This window comes from Microcebus murinus, chromosome 1 (genome assembly GCF_040939455.1).
Source record: "Microcebus murinus isolate Inina chromosome 1, M.murinus_Inina_mat1.0, whole genome shotgun sequence".
Lineage (NCBI taxonomy): Eukaryota > Metazoa > Chordata > Mammalia > Primates > Cheirogaleidae > Microcebus > Microcebus murinus.
This window is the reverse complement of record NC_134104.1, coordinates 29,764,230-29,784,989: the sequence shown is the minus strand read 5'-3', so window position 1 is coordinate 29,784,989 and position 20,760 is coordinate 29,764,230. Positions and strand designations below refer to the sequence as shown.

Genomic DNA, 20,760 nt, shown 5'->3' with positions numbered 1-20,760 from the left:
GAAATGTCTGAACATCTCCTTGACCATTTTGCACTGGGTAATTTGTCTTTTTATTATTGAGTTGTAATAATTCTTTACATATTCTACATACAAGTCTCTTGTCAGATATATAACTTTTAAATATTTTCTCCCATTCTGTGAATTGTCTTTCCACTTTATTTATAGTATCCTTTGAAATAAAACCTTTTCAATTTTGATGATGTCTGATTTATCTATTTTTTTTTTCTTTTGCTACTTCTGCTTTTGGTGTCATATGTAAGAAAACTACTGCCTAATCAAGGGTCTTGAAGATTTAATACTATGTTAACTTATAAGAGGTTTATATTTTTAGCTCTGACAGGTAGGTCGATGATCCATTTTGAGTTGTTTTCATATATGGTTTAGGTAGGAATCCTGCTTCATTCTTTTTTTTTTTGTTTGTTTGTTTGTTTGCATGTGGATATCTGGTTGTCCTAGCATTATTTGCTGAAAAGATTACATTTTTCTCTATTGATAATGATCTTGGCATCAATCACAAATCAAAAATATAAAAAATAAATTGACTATACATGTAAAGTTTTATTTGTGGACCATGAATTCTATTCCTTGATCTATATGACTAGTTTTATGCCAGTACTACATTGCCTTGATTACTGTAGGTTTGTGGTAAACTTTGAAATTTGGATATATGAATTTTCCAATTTTGTTCTTTTTCAAGATTGTTTTAGCTATTCTATATCTTTTGAATTTCCATATGAAATTTAAGATCAGTTTGTCCATTTTTGCAAAAAAAAAAATCTGGGATTTTGGTAGAGAGTGCAGTAAATCAAAAATATGGAAAGCTTTACAAGTTTGCGTTTCATTCTTGTGCAGGGGCCATGCTAACCTTCTCTATATTGTTTCAATTTTAGTATATGTGCTGCCAAAGCAAGCATAATCATAACATCTTATTCCCAGCATGCCTTCTCCCATCTAACTGATTATCTCTAAGTCTTCACCACTCAGTAAATGGGATCACAGCCTATCTATATAATCAGAGCATTGCCAGGAACCCATCACCAAAACTCAGTCTCTTTCATCCACATTCACCAAGGAAATCCAGCTACTTCTTTCCAAATCTACTATTAGCATCATAGTATAAGTTATACTCATTTCTTGAATGGATTCCTACAACCTCCATAATAGAGTCTTCATTATTTTTTCTTATCTCTCTATAATACATTATTCACTTAGGAGCCTGAGTGATTTTTTTTCTTTCAAGAGACAGAGTCCTGCTCTGTTTCACAGGCTAGTGTGCAGTGGTGCAATCACAGCTCACTGCAAGCTCTGATTCCTGGGCTCAAGTTGTTCTGCATCACCCTCCCAAAGTTCTGGGATTACAGGTATAAGTCACAAAGTGTGGCCCAGAGTGGTCTTTTTAATAGCAATGCTGGGACTTAAAATCATAGATGCCTTTTCATTTCAATTAGAATAATCCAAAAACTCTTGATCTTGGACCACAAGACATGGTCCCTGCTTACCTATGTATAATAATATGGATGTTCTCACGAAGTCCCACCCACAGTGTTTTTCGCTCTTCTTCCAACACATAAAATGTGTTCTGTTGATGCTCCTTGCACTAAATCCAGTCTCAGACTGGATTTCTCTTTACCTGGTTTTGTTTTTTCTTGGTGTTCTCCTTTCTGTCATGTATGTTTCTATTTAAACATCATCTGTTTATAAAGGGCTTAGATGAACTCCTTATCTACTGTTAATACTCAGGCATCATCACATCACCTTGTTTAATTCTCTGGATAGTATTTGTTACTATCCCATGTAGTCTTATGGGAGATATATATATATGCATATATGTGTGTGTGTGTGTGTACATGAATAAGGATTTTGTCTGCTTTATTACATTTGTATAGTCAGTCTTAGTGTCTGGCACATAGTAGACTCTATATATGTATGCATATGTGTATAATCATTATAATCATACATCTTCATTTCTTTTTCTTTTTTATTTTTGAGACAGAGTCTCACTCTGTTGCCTGGGCTACAGTGCCGTGGTGTCAGCCTAGCTCACAGCAACCTCAAACTCCTGGGCTCAAGCGATCCTTCTGCCTTAGCTTCCCAAGTAGCTGGGACTACAGGCATGCGCCACCATGCCCGGCTAATTTTTTCTATATATTTTTAGTTGGCCATTTAATTTCTTTCTATTTTTTAGTAGAGACGGGGTCTCACTCTTGCTCAGGCTGGTTTCGAACGCCTGGCCTTGTGCAATCCACCCGCCTCTGCCTCCCAGAATGCTAGGATTACAGGCATAAGCCACTGTGCTTGGCCCATTTTCATATATGTTTATGTATGTATCTCCATCAACCTATCTGTCTGATTGAATGAATGAACATATATTTGGATCCATTTATATCCAAGGACATTCAAATGCCACCTTAGAAGTACCTCACTGTACTACATTTTATGGTGGTCAAATAGATCATCCAAAAATATTTTAAAAATTAACATATTTTTGAAAAATTCTCATATAGAACTTGTAGAACCTTGTGAAGATAGCTGAATTTTTATTCACTGATCCGTATTTGAGAAACACTGAGGTAGCAAAGGTGCTTTTTCTTCTTCCAATGCTAGAAGACTTATCTGATGTTTATGTCAATGTTTCTTTTTAATAAAAGGCCCAAATGCATTGCCTGTGGGGAAGCTGCATTTAGCCTTCTATTTATGATCCATAATTATTTGGCTTTTTTTCTGCATATGTCAAAATTTTCAGACCATTTGAAATACTTCTCTCTACTTATATCCCATCATTGAACAATTTTTGCTTTGGATTTTTCAAAAGCTTGATACAAGTAGGCATCTATTAATATTGTCCACCATCTGCACAGTTTTAAATATAACTTAATGATGGTTGGTGTCTACATTTTACTAAGGGAAAAACAGCTAATAATACCAAAAGCATGATAGGTGTTCTCAAATATTTTGAAGTCTTCTTGGTCTATCCTCTCTCTTATTAGCGTTCTTTCCTATTTAGTGACATTCTTATTCAAGGAGAATAAGATCTTCCTCTCCAAACATTGGTTTTCAATTTATATTGTCAGCAACATAATAGCATTTAAGATAGAAGACTTGAAAGTATATAAGACACCTAAGCCACTGGATTATTTGTAAATCTCGAAAATGCCTTTGCAAAACCCTCAAAACATTCAGAGAGTAATCGTTTGTTTGTTGTGAAAGGAAGAAAAAAAAAAGAGGCAACACCAGGATTTTCTTAACTGGGATATTTGTAAGTTGAGAGTCTAAAGCACCTTAAATGCTACTTGGCAGCATTTTATACTACCGACCTTTCTAACTAGCCATCACTAAGGCATCAATGGTACATACATTTGCAGGGAGTGAAAGAACATGAATACTACTCTTATCTTCATTTACCTGCCCTATTTGTATTATATACTTCTTTATTTTTCTTAAACTTGCACTGACTTTCATTTTACAAAGTTAACATGGATGAAAAATAAGTTCTTGATTAAAAAGTAGGGCAATGAAGTAAAAGGGGAGTAAATGTAAGATACACAAAGTTATAAAACAGACAAGGGAATTATAAATGTATACAGTTTTCCACCTAACAGATTCATTTGTCAGCAGGAGTAACTGTTTTTAGGAAGGAAGATTATTTTTTGCTGCTTACGTGTGAAGTGTGCATAATAAGTCATTTAAATCAAGGCTATACATTGTCTTTAGGCAATTATTCTCTTCTGTATTTGTCAAATGTAAAAAGCCAATTGTAAGCAGTTTTGAACTGTTATTTTGTTGCAATTATGCACTCCTTTGACAAAGGATAATGATTTATTTTACAAAGAAGGTGCTACAGGGTTACTTTGTGAAATTGGTAGTGTAACGGGGACAAATAATTAACTGAACAGGTACACAGACGATGGAAGGATGCTAGTGTACAACCTGAAATGTATCAACTCTTTTAACAATTGATATATGGACTTTAAATTCTTCATAATCACATTAGAGCTACTTGCTAGCATCTGGGTGCAATATTCACCCAGGATGCAAATTTAATTTTGACCTCTCCCTATCCAATGAGACTAGTTCCTAGAACAGAGACAGGTGGTACTATTTTTTTTAAAATGCTATTTAGAAATTGACATTAAATGTGTAGAGGCCTGAAAGGGTAAGAGAAAAGGTAACATAATGAACTCAATCCCAAGTGGAAAGAAATGGAAAACAGTCATAGTCAATGTCAGCATGTCACATAGGGGACATGCTAGGGCACTCCTGGGGAGAAGCATGTTTTTAAAGGACTGTGTCAGCCAGGGAGTTCATGATAAAGTTCTCATGGAAGTCACAGGACAACAGAGAATTCTTCTGTTGATTTTTCATCTCAAATTTATGGCTCAGATCAGTTAGATTTTTTGTGTTCTTGTTTTTAGTAATTGAAAGAAAAATGCTTTACAAATTAATAACTTAACAATGATCTTGTAATTGTTGCCACATATTTTATTTTACTTTGGGTAGCACATGCTTTTTATTAGCCAAGAGAACAATGAAGAAGGAATGATCACAAGAAGATTAACAATAAGACATACTCCTTTGTCTCTAAGTTCTGCTAAGCAGAATTGTTGGGATTCTAATTTTTCCCACAGTTCTTCCCATTTTTTGGCAGGGATTTGGGTGACTGGCTGGTTTTACTTACTAGCCTTTGATGTTTGCCTGCAGGCATCAGTTTCTTCTGCTGTGTTACTGACAAGCTCTGTTGCTCTGCAGTAGCATCCTATTATGTGTCCCAACCTTGGGATATTTTTCCTTTAGAGTAACATCGCCTCTTTCACAATTACTAATGGTAATCTGCTAACCTTCACCACTGATTGTCTTTCTCTCACTAAAACAACAAAAGGTTCCTTTTCTACCTGTGTTAGAACCATGTTTGATTCCCTAAAATAGAAATAGAAATTCCTGACTTTTGAAACAATATTTAAAATATTAGAGCATTTACATTTATCCATTTTCCTCAGTTTCCTATGGCTCTTGTTTTTGAGAAACTTGTGTCTAGTTGCCTCAGAACTTGAGTAGAAAGATAAAACAAGTTTCAATTTAAAACTATTCTTCTCATTCTAAAATCAACTCATGCACAATGAGTCTTTTCTGCTCTAGTGAATTCTTTTCTCACCTGAGACAATAAAGGATTTTCCATCCCCAACTCCCTTTTATAATAGTCTCAACCTAGTGGACCAGGACCTGGGTTAAGTCTAGTCAAGATCAAGTCTAAATCTCTTTCCTATGTTCCCTCCAGAGACTCTCCAGATGTCTCAGCAAATAAAATCCTTGTATCTACTCTATTCCTACAATTTTCACAGTGCGTATGCCAGTTCTCTTCCCTCCCTGCTCTCCAATGCTAGAATGTTGTTAAAGGTATTTACACTTTAACCTGGGTATTATATAAACTATTGTTTAAATTATAGTTGTTTGCACAATGTAAATGTAAACACATTTTTTATAATTTGAAAATTATTAAGAAAAGAAAGTTTTAGTCTTCAAAAATGTATGTTGGAAAAATATGTATAGGCATCCCCTATTTTATTGTGCTTCACTTTATTGTAGTTCATGGTATTACAATTTTTACAATTGAAGGTTTGTGGCAACTGAGCCTTGAACAAGTCTATTAGAACCATCTTTCCAACAATACATGCTCACTTTTTGTCTTTGTGTCACATTTTGATAATCTCACAATATTTCAAACATTTCCATTATTATTATATATGTCATGGTGATCTGTAATGAGTGAACTTTGATGTTATTATAATTGTTTGGGGGCACCATGAACTATACCCATATAAGATGGTGAACTTAATCAACAAATGCTGTGTGTGTTCTGACTACTCTACTGACCAGCTGTTCTCCCTTCTCTCTCTTTCTCTTCAAGCCTACCTATTTTCTGAGACACAAAAATATTTAAATTAGGACAATTAATAACTCCACAATGGCCTCTAAGTGTTCAAGTGAAGAGTCACATGTCTCTCACTTTAAATCAAAAGCTAGAAATGATTAACCTTAGTGGGATAAGCTAAAAGCTAGACTTCTTGTGCCAAACAGTTAGCTAAGTGGTGGATGCAAAGGAAAAAGTTTTGAAGGTAAAGTGCTACTCCAGTAAACATGCACATGCTAAAAAACTGAAACAGCCTTACTGCTGATATGGAGAAAGGCTTAGCGGTCTGGATAGAAGAGCATACCAGCCACGACATTCCCCTAAGCCAAAGCCTAATGCACATCAAGGCCCTAACTCTCTTTGATTCTATGTAGGCTGAGAGAGGTGAGAAAGCTGCAGAAGAAAAGTTGGAAGCTAGTAGAGGTTGGCTCATGAAGTTTAAGGAAAGAAGCCATCTCCATAAATAAGAATGCGAAGTGAAGCAGCAAGTGCAGATGGAGAAGATCCAGTAAGTTATCCAGAAGATCTAGCTGAGATAATCAATAAAGGTGGCTGCACTCAACAACGGACTTTCAATGTAGATGAACAGCCTTTTATTAGAAGAATATGCCATCTAGGACTTTCATAGCTACAGAGGAGAAGTCAGTGCCTGGATTCAAAGCTTCAAAGGACAGGCTGACTCTCTCATTAGGGGCTAATGCAACTAGTAACTTTAAATTGAAGCCAATGCTCATTTACTACTCTAAAAATTCTAGGACCCTTAACAATTGTGCTAAATCTACTCTGTCCATGTCCTATAAATGAAACAACAAAGCCTAGGTGACAACACAACTGTTTAGAGCACGCTTTCCTGAATATTTTAAGCCCAGTATTGAGAACTACTGCTGGAAAAAAACTTCCTTTCAAAATATTACTGCTCATTGAAAATATACCTAGTCACCCAAGAACTATGATGGAAATATACAGGAAATTCATGTTGTTTTAATGCCTGTTGACATAACATCCATTTTGTAGCCACTAGATCAAGGAGCAATTTTGACTTTGAAGTCTTACTATTTAATAAATAGATTTCATAAGGCTATAGCTGCATAGATAGTGATTCCTCTAATGGATCTAGAGAAAGTAAATTGAAAACTTTCTGGAGAGGCTTCACCATTCTAGATATTATTAAGAACATCTGTGACTCATGGAAGGCGGTCACTATCAACATAAATAGGGGCATGGAAGAAATTGATTTCAACCCTCATGGATGACTTTTGAGGAATTCAAGACTTAGTGGAGAAAGTAACTATGGGTATGGTAGAAATAGCAAGAGAAAGAAAATTGAGATCTGGAGCCTGAAAATTTGGCTGAATTGCTGCAATCTCATGATAAAACTTTAATGGATGAGGGGTTGCTTCCTATGGATAAGCAAAGAAAGTGGTTTCTTGAAATGAAATCTACTCCTGGTGAAAATTCTGTGAACACTGTTGAAATGACAACAAAAGATTTAGAATATTACATAAACGTATTTGATAAGGCAGGGGCAGGGTTTGAGAGGATTAACTGCAATTTCAGAGTTCTACTGTAGGTAAAATATTATTAAACAACATCGCGTGCTACAGAGAAATCTTTTGCAAGAGCAAAAGTCAATTGATGTGGCAAACTTCATTTTTGTCTTATTTTAAGAAATTGTCACAGTCACACCAAACTTCCAAACCACCACCCTCATCAGTCAGAGACTATAAACATTGAAGTAAGACCCTTCGCCAGCAAAAACATTGATTCACTAAAGGCTCAAATGACCATTAGCATTTTTCGCAATAAAATATTTTTAATTAAGGCATGTAAGGCATTGCTTTTTAGACACTACTCACACTTCATAGTCATTGTTTAGTACATTAAGGCATTGTTTTTTAGACACTACTCACACTTAATAGGCTACAGTATTGTGTAAATATAACTTTTATATGCACTGGGACCCCCTAAAATTCATGTGACTTGCTTTGTTGTCATATTCAATTTATTGCAATATTTGCTTTATCGAGGTGGTCTGGAACTGAACCTGCAGTATCTCTGAGGTATGCTTACATTTGAACTGAACAAAATTTGTAGTTTATAATTTAAGTTTTTACTTCTTCAGCAATTATAATAAATTTTGGTGGATTGAAAAAAAATAGCAAGATGATTCTTATCACAAAAGAATGCCTAAATTAATGGAGGAGAGAATATTTATGAAAAAATAAAAGCATGCTAGTAAATAATGATAAATGTCATAATGGTTGAGAATCAAACAAAGGAAAAACCACTTTATATTAAGAAGAATTGGAAAAGGCATAGTGAATAGTAAGTATCTCATTTTAGCAACATATAAAGAATTTGTAAAATTCAAAAGGCTGACATAAGTGATGGGCTCTGGGTATATGGAACAGATTGAGGAAGAATGGAGTGTAGAGATTTACCAGAGAATTGAGAAATAGTTTTATGATTTGTATGTCAGAGAACACAGGGTAGCAATATAGTGTAGGGTTGACATTATGGATTTGGAGTTGGACTTTTCTGGACTCCACGGCTGGCTTTCCTGCTGATTAGCTGTGTGGTACAGATGAAGTCACTTAACATCTCTGAAGTGGAGTTTTCTCACAGATGGAAAGGGACCAGTGATAGAATCTAGTTAGTGGGAGAGAGAGAGATACATAAATAAAAATACGTAGTAAGAGGTTTGGGAAGATAAAACAGGATTTTTAGATAGTTAAATTAGGGATTTGAAACTTCTTATAGTAGGCATGTAAAATTTTACTTGGGTTATATGAACTGGTTAATTGTACATATGAGCCAATTATTTAAATTAATTAAATTCATAAGAATTATTAATTTATGCTTATTAGGTTACCAGTCAATTTGACAATGAACCTTCTGACATTGAAAATTCACAGATGAGTAATAACAGCTACAATTTATTTTCAGGTCACTATACACCTGACATTTTATTAGATTCTGTATACTACTAGAGTATTCAAATAAAATATAGCACTAAAGATAAAGCAATAGAATGAAAAGTTTTGTAGATAATCTAATTGTCTTTTAATAATATATGGAGTGCAATATTAATGTAATATTTTGAATAATTCATGTAACAATAAATTTTATGTTAATATATTCCTTAAGTCTATAAAAATATTCTTTCTCAATTGAGTTCTCTCAATTGAGTTTACAGATAGATGAGAGCAGTTATTTGCCCTTGAATCATCCAGGCCACACAATCTGCTTGTTTATGTTATTAATTTGTGCAAAAGTTCCACTTTTAATTGTGCAGAAGTAAACTTCAGCAAAGCTTTCTCAAATGATCACAACTCTTAGATATTAATGTTATTATATTGACCCAGTATTTCATGTAAAAAGTGACTTTTTGGCTAAGATGATTCAGATAATTGTCTTAATTTGCTTCATAACTTTCTATCTATTGATTCATTATTAGGATTTAGGAGGGGTACTTGGAACCATGTGTGTATTCTAATAGGAACAGGTAATCAGTTGAACACATCTAGGTGATTTAACTTGTGTTAAATATCTGCTCAATAAAATGTGTGCACATGATTGCATTTTTAAAGGTACATCACCAATAAAAATGTTATTCAACTGAACATCAATTCATAGATTTGTTAGAAACAGACTTTTTTTAGAAAAATAACTTTTTCTGTGTATGTATTTTTTTTTCTCTCAGTAATGATGTTAAGCTTTAAAAGATACAGAGATGCCTTCTTCCTTCTCTTATCTTGTTCCTTCTTTTATCTTGGTAAATATTCAGAGCAAAGAATAATCATAAATATTTAATACAAATTTCACCTTTTTATTTCTGTTACACATTTCAAAGTAAACTAACTTTTATAAATAATAGTATAGTTCCCTGACAATTTATGCAACTAATTTTCTTATTTTTATAATTAATGGGAATTTTAACAGATAGAATACATATGGCTCAACCTCCTGTCTTCCAGCTCTCTAATGTGTATCTTTCCCCCATAACGCTTTGATTCCTATGGTTCATTGATCTCATCTTTTCTCTGCCTTTCAGCTGACTTCTGCTATACCCATGGTAATGACTACTCTCTTTTGAGCAATTATATCATTATAATTTATAAATATTTTAGGCATCATTGTAAAGCATGCTTGTTCACAATTTCTTAACTCAAGCTTTGTATATAAGTTCATAAAACTGTATGTATATATCTTTATATTTTATATTTATATTCATATAACATATATTTGCTTATATGTTACTATTTTTATTATTTATAGTTACTTATTATTTATGATTTTTGTCTACTCAAATAGATATTATAAAATATGTATGTTTCATATATGTACTTAAATATATGTTGAGGCAATAATGTTAGATATATATGTGTTCCAAAGTATAATATTATCCTATTCAAATGATTAATTAATTAGGAATTATACTTTATTATTAATGATGCACTTTCTCTAAAGTATTTTGTCTGATATTGATATTTTTATGCCATCTTTACATGATGATTACCTATTATATTTGCTTTAAATTTTTATATTCAACTTGCCTCTCACTTAGGAAAAAAATCTCTGTGGCAAAAGATGAAATGCTAATACAGAACACAGTCATGTGATGCTTAACAATGGAGATATGTTCTGAGAAATGTCTCATTAGGTGATTTTGTCATTGTGCAAACATCATAGAGTGTATTTACACAAATGTAGATGGTACAGCCTACTGCATACCTAGGCTAGATGATATACCCTATTATTCCTAGGCTACAAACCTGTATACCATGTTACAGTACTGAATACTGTAGGGAATTTTAACACAATGGTAAGTACTTGTGTATCTAAACGTAAGAATGTACAGTAGAAATATGGTATAAAAAAGTTAAAAATGGTACACCTGTATAAGGCACTTACCATAAATGGAGCTTGCAGAACTGAAAGTTGCTCTAGGTGAATCAATGAGTGAGTGGTGAATGATTGTGAAGGCCTAGCATATTACTGTACACTGTTGTAGACTTTATAAGTGCTACACACTTAGGCTACAGTAAATTTATTTTAAAAAATATTTTTTATTCAATAATAAATTAAACTTAGCTTATTGTAATGTTTTTACTTTATAAACTTTAAACATTTTTTAACTCTTTGATTCTTTTGTAATGCTACCTAGCTTCAAGCATGCATCAAAACAGTTGTACAAAAATATTTTTCTTTATTTTCTTATTCTGTAAGCTTTTATCTGTTTAATTTTTTTTTTAATTTTTATTCTTTTTTAAAGTTTTTTGTTAAAAAACCAAGACAAAAACACACATATAAGCCTCAGCTTCTACACGGTCACTATCATCAATATTACTGTCTTCTGCCTCCACATCTTGTCTTGTCCTTGGAGAGTCTTCAGAGGGAATAACATGCATGAACCTGTCATCTCCTATGGTAATAGAGCCTTCTTCTGGAATGCCTCCTGGGGATCTGCCTGAGGCTATTTTACAGGTAACTTTTTTTTAATAAGTAGTAACTTATAAAATAATGGTAAAATATATATAGTAAATGCATAAAGCAGAAACATAATTTTTATTGTCATTATCAATTATTATGTACTGTACATAATTGTATGCATTATACTTTTCAACTACTGGGAGCATAGTAGGTTTGTTTATATCAGCATCACCACAAGCAAGAGAGTAACTACAAAGTTATAATGGCTATGATGTCACTAGGCAATAGGAATTTTTCAGCTCCATTATAATCTTATGGGACCACCATTGTATATGCAGTCCATCTTTGAACAAAATGTCATCATGTGGTACGTGACAGTATTATATTGGAGGGCAAACATCTGGGGAAAGAAGGGTGATGATCAAAGAAATGTGAGCAGGGAAGGAATAGAAACAAATATAAGATAATGTACTACTGAGCTGTCCACAGCTTTGCAGCAAAGCACAGCTGGTTATCAGTTATGCATGCTATCTCCAGACAGCCTCCATTAAATAGTGTATTTTGGAAGAGTCCATTAGTAAAGAGAGAAAGGGAGAGAAAGTTATTTTCCGTCTTCTTGCTATCTCCTTCTCTAACTGATCAAAATCTACTCCTGGGGGAATATGTCCCCTTGTACTTCAGGCAGCTGCTGGGAAAGGCAGTATGTCCATAGGTACATTCTGGCCAATGGTGTAGTCATTGTTCTTTGCTAATTTATGCTGTATGGATGTCATTTTTGGTTTATTTAAATGTGCTTAGCATCTGCAGCAAGGGGCAGAGATTTTTGACTGTGAGAACAGATGAGTCATCAGTAGGGTTGTTTACCTAGGAATTGAGACAAACAACTGAGGCCCAGGTAGCAACAAGGCCAGACTGAATCTAGCATAGATACATATATAAACTAAATCTGTACATGGGACATGTTTATTTCATAGGAGTCCCATGAAGTAAACACCTTGAAAATGGGGCAAGTCATCACAGATGTTCATAGCCACAGGAACACCTAAAGTATCAGTAATAAAAGAGGATATAGCTTGTTTGTGGGACTGAAATTCCTCATTCTGGCTAGATCTCAGATTTTGATATGAATAGAAAAAGTTTACTCTAAAGAAGAAAACAAAGCCAGGTGCAAAAAGGTTTGTATACCCATTTTGTACATCTTATATGCCATATATATCGCCCAGGCTTTGGACTTTCCATTGAGATGGGTGGGAAGCCATAGATCCTGCAAGTGTCTCAAAAGGAGATTTTTGCATGAACTTCTGTTGCCACTCAAGAAATCCTAAACCAGTTTCCATTTTAGTTTATTGATTAGGATTATAGAACCATGATAAAACTAAAAACTTAGTTTCAATAATTATGCATGCAAGAGGCTTGGGTTTTATTTTTAACAGATGACATTTCTGTTAGGCATAAAGAATTCACCCTCCCCAAATTTCCATCAAACCTCCTATAAAACTCACTGCTCTCCCCTTCCAAGGGGTGTATTAGGCACATAGCTTTTGCCAGACCCCTAGGGAGATAAAGGAATGAAATCCAAAAGGAGAACTTACTTTCCTTATTCCCTCATGGTTGTTTGGAAAGAAAACACTCTATAAAACTTAAGGCTCTTCCCTTTTCTCTCGTGGACTCCTTTCTTGACCTCTACCAATCTGCACCCAGATGCTCAAAATAAACAGCATTTTGTTACACATGAGGCTTCGTGTTTGTCTCTCTCAGCTCCAGACCTAACAAGCTGCAATTACAGGCAAGTGCCATGACACCCGGCTGGTCTGGAACTCCTGAGCTCAAGAGATCCTCCGTCCTCGGCCTCCCAGAGTGCTGGAATTATAGGCATGAACCACCATGCCTGGCCTGATTTTTATTTTTTAAATGTAACTGTCTTGAGTGTTGATTTAAAAGTGGCCAGATTTGATGAATGTGGGAAACTGTTTAGAAGACCATTAAATAGCTGATAATTGATCAAGGGAAGCAATTCAGCTTTTAAATACTGAAAAAAGAAAGTACAATAATTATTTCATATTTTTGGCCAAACTCAATTTTAGCCACTGTAATAGTGACTGAGCAGCAGCTGTCAACTACCTTACTATAATTACTACATTTACTACATTACTATAATTATTATGTTACTATTGCCCACACTCCAACAGTGTTTCCTCAAAAATAAGACCTACCCATAAAATAAGCCCTAGCAGGATTTCTAAGCATTTGCAATAGAAGCCCTACCCCGAAAATAAGACCTAATGATGGGTATGGCTATGCAGCGTATCTGCACAACCCACCCATTTCGCCACAAAGCCGTAAAGAAGACGAGCAGCCCTTCTCATCTGCCCCATGATAGCTCTATTGCTCAACATGAGAGACTGGGGCCAATGGTTCTAAAAGAAATAGAGTCACAAGAAATTCAGGATGGAATTCGGGTTTTGGAAAGTTATAATGATGTTCCAGAAGAAGATGACTTAACAATATTTGAATAAATGTAGATTGCTGTACCATACTTAAAAAAAAAAAATAACACATCCCCTGAAAATAAGCCCTAGGGTGTCTTCTTGAGGAAAAATAAATATAAGACCCTGTCTTATTTTGAGGGAAACATGCTACCTTGAGTTCTTGAAGGCAATTTTTGCTGCTGCAGCTAAAGGGATTGTTGCAAAGCATGAATTGGATCATGGCAATCCTTGATTTGAAACCTTTCCATGGCTTACTTCCCACCAATCTCAAGAGAAAATCCATAATCTTAAACTGTTCAAGAAGTACAAAAAAGCCCCTTGGCATCTGTCTTTATTCTTTTCTTTAGATTAAATTCTCTCCAGTTATATCAAACTCTGAGATTCAGCCTGCGTGAAGAATTTCAGTCCCACAAACAAGCCACACCCTCTTTTATCTCTGGGTACTGCCTGAGACTATGCATGCTTGCAGCACAACTGGCGGCATGCCCCTTCTTCCCACTTCATCCCCCACCACATGAAAACAGCGCTTACCAGATGGATGGTTGCTCATTTTCAGATCATAGGTTTTACATCACTCATCTACTCCTCGTGTAGATTTATCAGGCCTGGGATTGGTTATCTCCTGTCATCACAATTATCATTATTTAATTTTAATTGCTTACCTACTCTTGGAAACTGCCTCTGGATTCTCTGTGAGTAGAAATATCACTTTCTTTTTCTCAGTTGTATTCCCAGAACCATGCATGGTTGGTGCTTGATAAATACTTGTTGAATTAATGAGAAAATGAATGACTGAATGTTTGAGTAAATGTACAAATTTAGGTATTTTATCCACCTTTAACAATATTCAATCAACTTATGTCAGTTAGGGACTATATATCACAAATGACTTAGTTTTTCAGACAAGTACCTGCTAAAGCAGGTGTGAGCTCTTACCTGCTTTAATTTGTTTCCTAATGAAAACATGAAGGGGAAAAAAAGATAATTTAAATCATAGGTCAATATATAATTTCAAAAAGTATGAAAAAATAGTAAGTGGAGGAATTCCCTATTCCCTATCTGCTATCTCTATTTTTTAGTTTCATGTCTTAGGATAAATACATTTGAGTTTCTGCCTTGTACAACTTTGGCTCTGGATCAGTTTTCAGAAGACTGCTCATTCTGTCCAGGATATGCTCATCTTCTCCTGAGACATTTGGATAAAACCTTATTGAGTTTAAGCATCTGATCCTGTTTGCTGCCTAATTCAGCATCCTTGTCAGCATCTTATTTCCTAAATCTTGTGACATGATTCAGCTATGATATATTCTATTTGTTCTTGATATTGACATTGTTCTCTGTTGGTTTCAGAAACCCATAGTGCCCTTTGGAATATCTAAAAAGGAATCTAATAGCTTGTCAAGGGAACCTGACCAGACCCTGAGGTCAGACTGAGATATAATTAGGGCAAAATAGATTAGCCTTAATTATATGAATAGTTCGATGTTCCTTGCTCATTATTCATATTTCATTGTCTCTGCTTATTTCAGCTTTAGAGTCTTATGTTTATTCTATTAACATATTACATCTTTTCAAACTACAGATTTATAACTGTGCTTTCTAGCTTTGTTTCCTTAAAACATATACAAACATAACAAAAGAAAAAATACATTTTCTTTTGTTGCTTGGTTCTATAAGACTACTAATTTTCTGATAAAGATAACTGAAAAGGATATCTCATTTTTATTTATATTTACAAAAGACAACAATTTATTTTAAATCCTTGATCACAAACTATGGTACCAAAATGTATAGTGAACAAAAATACTTGAAGATTTAATTGCAGTAGAAAGCAGAGGGAGGACTTAAATGATATGAGTAAACATTCTCATTATATGGTATTATATATATAATATAATAAGATTATATATAATACATTAAATCATTCTGAATTAATTTATTGATTATTTTGATTTATAGAAATTGTGCAAATGTGGAGTGTTTGTAGAGTTCAAAAAGATGTTAATAGTTTTGTATAGAAAGGTGAATCTTCAAAGAGAGTATCAATTATTCATTAATAGAGATGTGATTTGTTATAACTTCTTATAGACTTGAAATCATTCTTAATAGGAAAATTTATACATTTCTTCTATATAAAAAATTACTATCAACATTGCAATGCTGTTGGAAGTATTATGTCAAAATAAAGACATCTGACACAAAACATGGTCAAAGTATTATAGCTAATTTGAATGCTTCACAACCTTTTACATTAACAATTCATTATGAATTATGTTTTATGATTAAATTAAGCTCTTTTTGTTAATTTGTTTAATCTGCATCCTAATTTTTATTTTAGAAAATAAAGATATTTTATTGCTTTAGATTTCTATTAATATTTCAATTAAAAATAAAAAGTGACTACTTTAGAAAATCTAAGTCCATTTAAAAAAGAAAAAGAGATTCATTCATTTTCCTGCTATTCATTGATTATAACTTTTAACCTGTAGCATATTTCTCTTTTATTATGGTTTTTATTTAACATAATTAATATTTACTTTTTTTAAAATTTCATTTTTACACATATTTGGTAGATGAACTTTTGAACTAGTGTTTTAATTTCCCACTGGGATTTTGATTGGAAAAGCATTTAATTTAAAAGTTAATTTGGAGAAAAATTATATCCTTACACTGTTGATTATTCCATTTCCAGGACAGGATATATCTTTCCATTTTTTTCATATCTTTTTTTAGGATGATATGTAAAGAATAGCAATTACTTTTTTTATGTAGACCTTAAACATGTCTTCTTCTTCTTCTTTTTTTTTTTTTTTATGAGACAGAGTCTCACTTTGTTGCCCAGGCTAGAATGAGTGCCGTGGCATCATCCTGGCTCACTGCAACCTCAAATTCCTGGGCTCAAGCGATCCTTCTGCCTCAGCCTCCAGAGCAGCTGGGATTACAGGCATGTGCCACCATGCCAGGCTAATTTTTTCTATATATATTAGTTGGCCAATTAATTCCTTTCTATTTATAGTAGAAATGGCGTCTTGCTCTTGCTCAAATTGGTTTCCGAACTCCTGAGCTCAAACGATCCACCCGCCTCGGCCTCCCAGATAGCCAGGATTACAGGCGTGAGCCACGGTGCCAGGCCAAACATGTCTTCTTGTAGATTAAAAATATCTTCTACTTTATTGCTATTGGGATATTACTCCCCCCATCCCACTACCACATATACATTCTGGGTTGATTCATTGATTTTTTTGTTGTTGGTAGTGTTGTATGTGTTGGTGGTATCTTTATCTACACACCTGGCTCTACTTACTAATTAGTCTTGACTTTTTTTCAGTTTATTGAGTAGAAAATCACATCATATGAATAGAATAGTTTTATCTTAGTCTTTACAAATAGTAGACCTAATTTATTTTTCTTAAATTGTTGATATAATTTGAAAAGTAAAAGTGATGATAGACTTCCTTGCTTTATTCTAAATTTCCAAATATTAGATATTAGAAACTATTAGAAAATTAGAAAATAGTAAAATTTTAAAATATTTCTAGTATTTTATATAGGTATATTTATTGTGTTAAGAAAATTATTTTTTGTTTGTTTGTAGCTTACTAAGATAACATTTTATTCAGGAATAGGCCTTGAATAATTACTTAAAAATTTATCATGCTGAAAATATTATTATATGTTTTTTGCTCACTTATATTTATGCTCATAAATATGTATTTGAGTGTAGAGAATTCATAAATATATATTTTTTAAATGCTGAACTTTTCTTAAATTTCTAGTTAAATCCATTGGCTATAATGTGCAATTTTTCTAATATACATTGGATTAGGTTTGTGAATTAGTTAAAAGACTTTAGGCTGACAGTATCTATGAATCCAAATTCAAATTGATTCAGACAAAAAGAGAAATATATCAGCTCACAAAACAAAAAAGTTCGAGTAGAACATGGTAAGAATTAGGCGAGTTAAGAGCTCGAAAATATTCTCAAGAACTTAGTTTATTTTCATCTCCTTGGTGTGTTATGCTCAATGTTGTTGCAAAAGCCATTTTTAATAGCTAAATTCTGTTCTATTTCATGAATGATCTAGAATTATTTAACCATTACTTTCATATTCTATATTTAAATTATTTTAAATAATTTAGATTTACGAATGACATTGAGAAAAATAAATTTGAATTGGTCTTCTTTACAATGTATGTTTTTCTTTTTTTTTTTTTTTTTTTGAGACAGAGTCTCACTTTGTTGCCCGGGCTAGAGTGAGTGCCGTGGCGTCAGCCTAGCTCACAGCAACCTCAAACTCCTGGGCTCGAGTGATCCTTCTGCCTCAGCCTCCCGGGTAGCTGGGACTACAGGCATGTGCCACCATGCCCGGCTAATTTTTTTTATATATATATATCAGTTGGCCAATTAATTTCTTTCTATTTATAGTAGAGACGGGGTCTCGCTCAGGCTGGTTTTGAACTCCTGACCTTGAGCAATCCGCCCGCCTCGGCCTCCCAAGAGCTAGGATTACAGGCGTGAGCCACAGCGCCCGGCCTAATGTATGTTTTTCTTTAAGCTAGAGTCAGAGAAGTGGAACAACAGTATCAAAAGATATCAGCAATTTAAGGTTCTAATCTAGAAACAATCTCATAAATTCTCAGCACCTTGGTGTGAGAATTCCTGCCCTACTGTTTTCTCTTTCTGTACCATTACCAGCATTGAGTATTGTCATTAAAAAGGAAAAAAAAATGGTTATAAGAATATGTGTATGTGTGTGCTAATTATATAATTTCCACCACTATGATATCATACCCATTCTGCCTAATTTTCTTGTAGTACTTGTGGTGGTTCAAAAATTTCATCTGTTTTTATTATCTTGGGCTAAATCTTTTTGTTGAACAGGGAGCATTGAGCTAATCATTTGGTGTCTCACATTTTCACAATTCAATTTTCCTCTGATTTTCCTTTTGCTATAAGGACAAAAATATTAAAATAAAAGTAGAAACAGCCCTTCCCACCTTCTAAACAGTGACCTTGAAATTTCACGTGTGAGGGCCCAAATAGGAAGAGAAGGAGCAAAAATGTCACAAACTGGTGGAAGAAGAGTGCTCCCTCCACCTGCTGGGAGAGACAAAGGAATGGAAAACTACATAAAGGCTGAGGATGGCGGAGAAAAACAAGCAGAACATAAGAGGCATTTCTAGGGATTATGATTCCTTCATGGTATTTGATAAAAGTAAGGAATTTGATGTATGTTGAAATTATTTTTGATTGCATGGATTATGTTTTATGGTCCACAGCACCTCTATGAGACTGAACCACATCATTTTTTTTAAAAAACCTTTTCATACATATTTTGATTATGCCTGGCACGGCCATTACTAAATCCAAGATAGCAAGTCGGGTTTTTTTTTAGCATTTTAATATTTACTCTTCACTACTCAGTTCTTTCTCATTTCTTATCTATAATGAAAATGCTTCTTCAAATTCCCTGTCAGGTGGGACAATGAAGCATCTGTTGAGCACCAACCATGTGTGAATTATGGTGCTGGTGCTATGATGAGAGAATATGAAGAATGTGTTTAAGGTCACGTGGAGAAGACAGACTCACAGTTGTAGAAAACATAGTTATTTGGCAACCCTGAATCTATTCCCCACTTTCTCCTTCTTAATGGAACCTCAATTTGTTAAGATGTTGATGACAAACTAATCAGCCCATTTTATTCCAGAGAAGCTGGCTGGTTTATGATTTGCTTTAATCAACAAGCATATGTCATTCTCTGATTATTGAAATCCTGGCCGTTCAGCTTTATGAAAGGGCCATATTCCCTCGGTAAGGGAGAGGTTCCTTCCACTGGATGCTAATAAGGAAGCATATTCTCTGTTGTTGTTGATAGTCTTTACATCTGCAGTCACCAACCCTGGGGCTGAGGCCAGGTATCTGTTTGTGGTCTGTCAGGAATCCACCTCATATCACAGCCTGAGCTCTGCTTGCCCTGAGCTCTGCTTGCCCTCCCTGCAACTCTGTCCCATGGAAAAATTGTCTTCTGTGAAACTTAGGAACTGGGGCCACAGCAGGAGGTAACTGGCAGATGAGCAAGCTAAGCTTCATCTGAGCTCCACCCCTACCCCGTCCTCCGTGGAAAAATTGTCTTCCATGAAACCAGTGCCTGGTGCCAAAAAGGTTGGGGATTGCTGCTTTACATGACCCCAAGGGTAACCAGCCTCAGGATAAAGTCAACAATGTGAACAGCAGAGCAAAGGGATGTTGAGAACTTTAGTCCCTCATGACATTATTAAACTAGTGAATTAATAATCCATGACATCTGTCTTCTTCTTCACTTCCTGTTATGGGAGTTAATGATTTTTAAAACATTTTGAGATGGAGTTTTTCTTACAGCTGAAAGCCTCCCAACCAATATATCAATTAATAATTAAACAAAAAGGTTCTGATAATTACTATAATATAATTATTATAGTAATTATCAGAACCTTTATTTACTGCTATGTAGATACATATACTTTCTGGGGTACATTGTTATTTTTAGTGCAAAGGAAATTATTAGTTTTTTTTCCAAACATACATGCTTTTACTTTAGTTAACAGAACTTGTTTTTGCAAATCTGTTGACATATCCATCCCCTCTTCTGTTCCTCTGCTTAAATGTTGTGGTTTGAAAATAAAATGTAGCCTAAATGTTTATGTGAGCAGACTTTAAAGACTACTCACTTTTATCTTTAGTGCACCTTGAATATAATATTGACTTGGTTAATTGAAATTCTCTAATATTCAATGTATTAATAAATTTTTGCTAGTCAATTAATTGGTGGAAAATTTTATTTTAATGTATGTGTAACTGGTTACTGTTTAGATTTACATGATCTAAAGGTTTAAAAGACCATGTTGTATTTTTACTTATTGTTAGTAGCATGATAATCAGTGATGAAAATTTT

At 34.0% G+C, this 20,760-nt stretch overlaps 1 non-coding gene across 1 annotated transcript; it reads right to left on the bottom strand.

Annotated features, from left to right (window-relative positions):
* Positions 1–807: 807 nt before the first annotated feature.
* On the bottom strand, positions 808–910 carry LOC142874926 (U6 spliceosomal RNA). Its single transcript, XR_012922511.1, has one exon. It is a non-coding gene; the product is annotated as a U6 spliceosomal RNA (small nuclear RNA).
* Between the last annotated feature and the right edge of the window lie 19,850 nt (positions 911–20,760).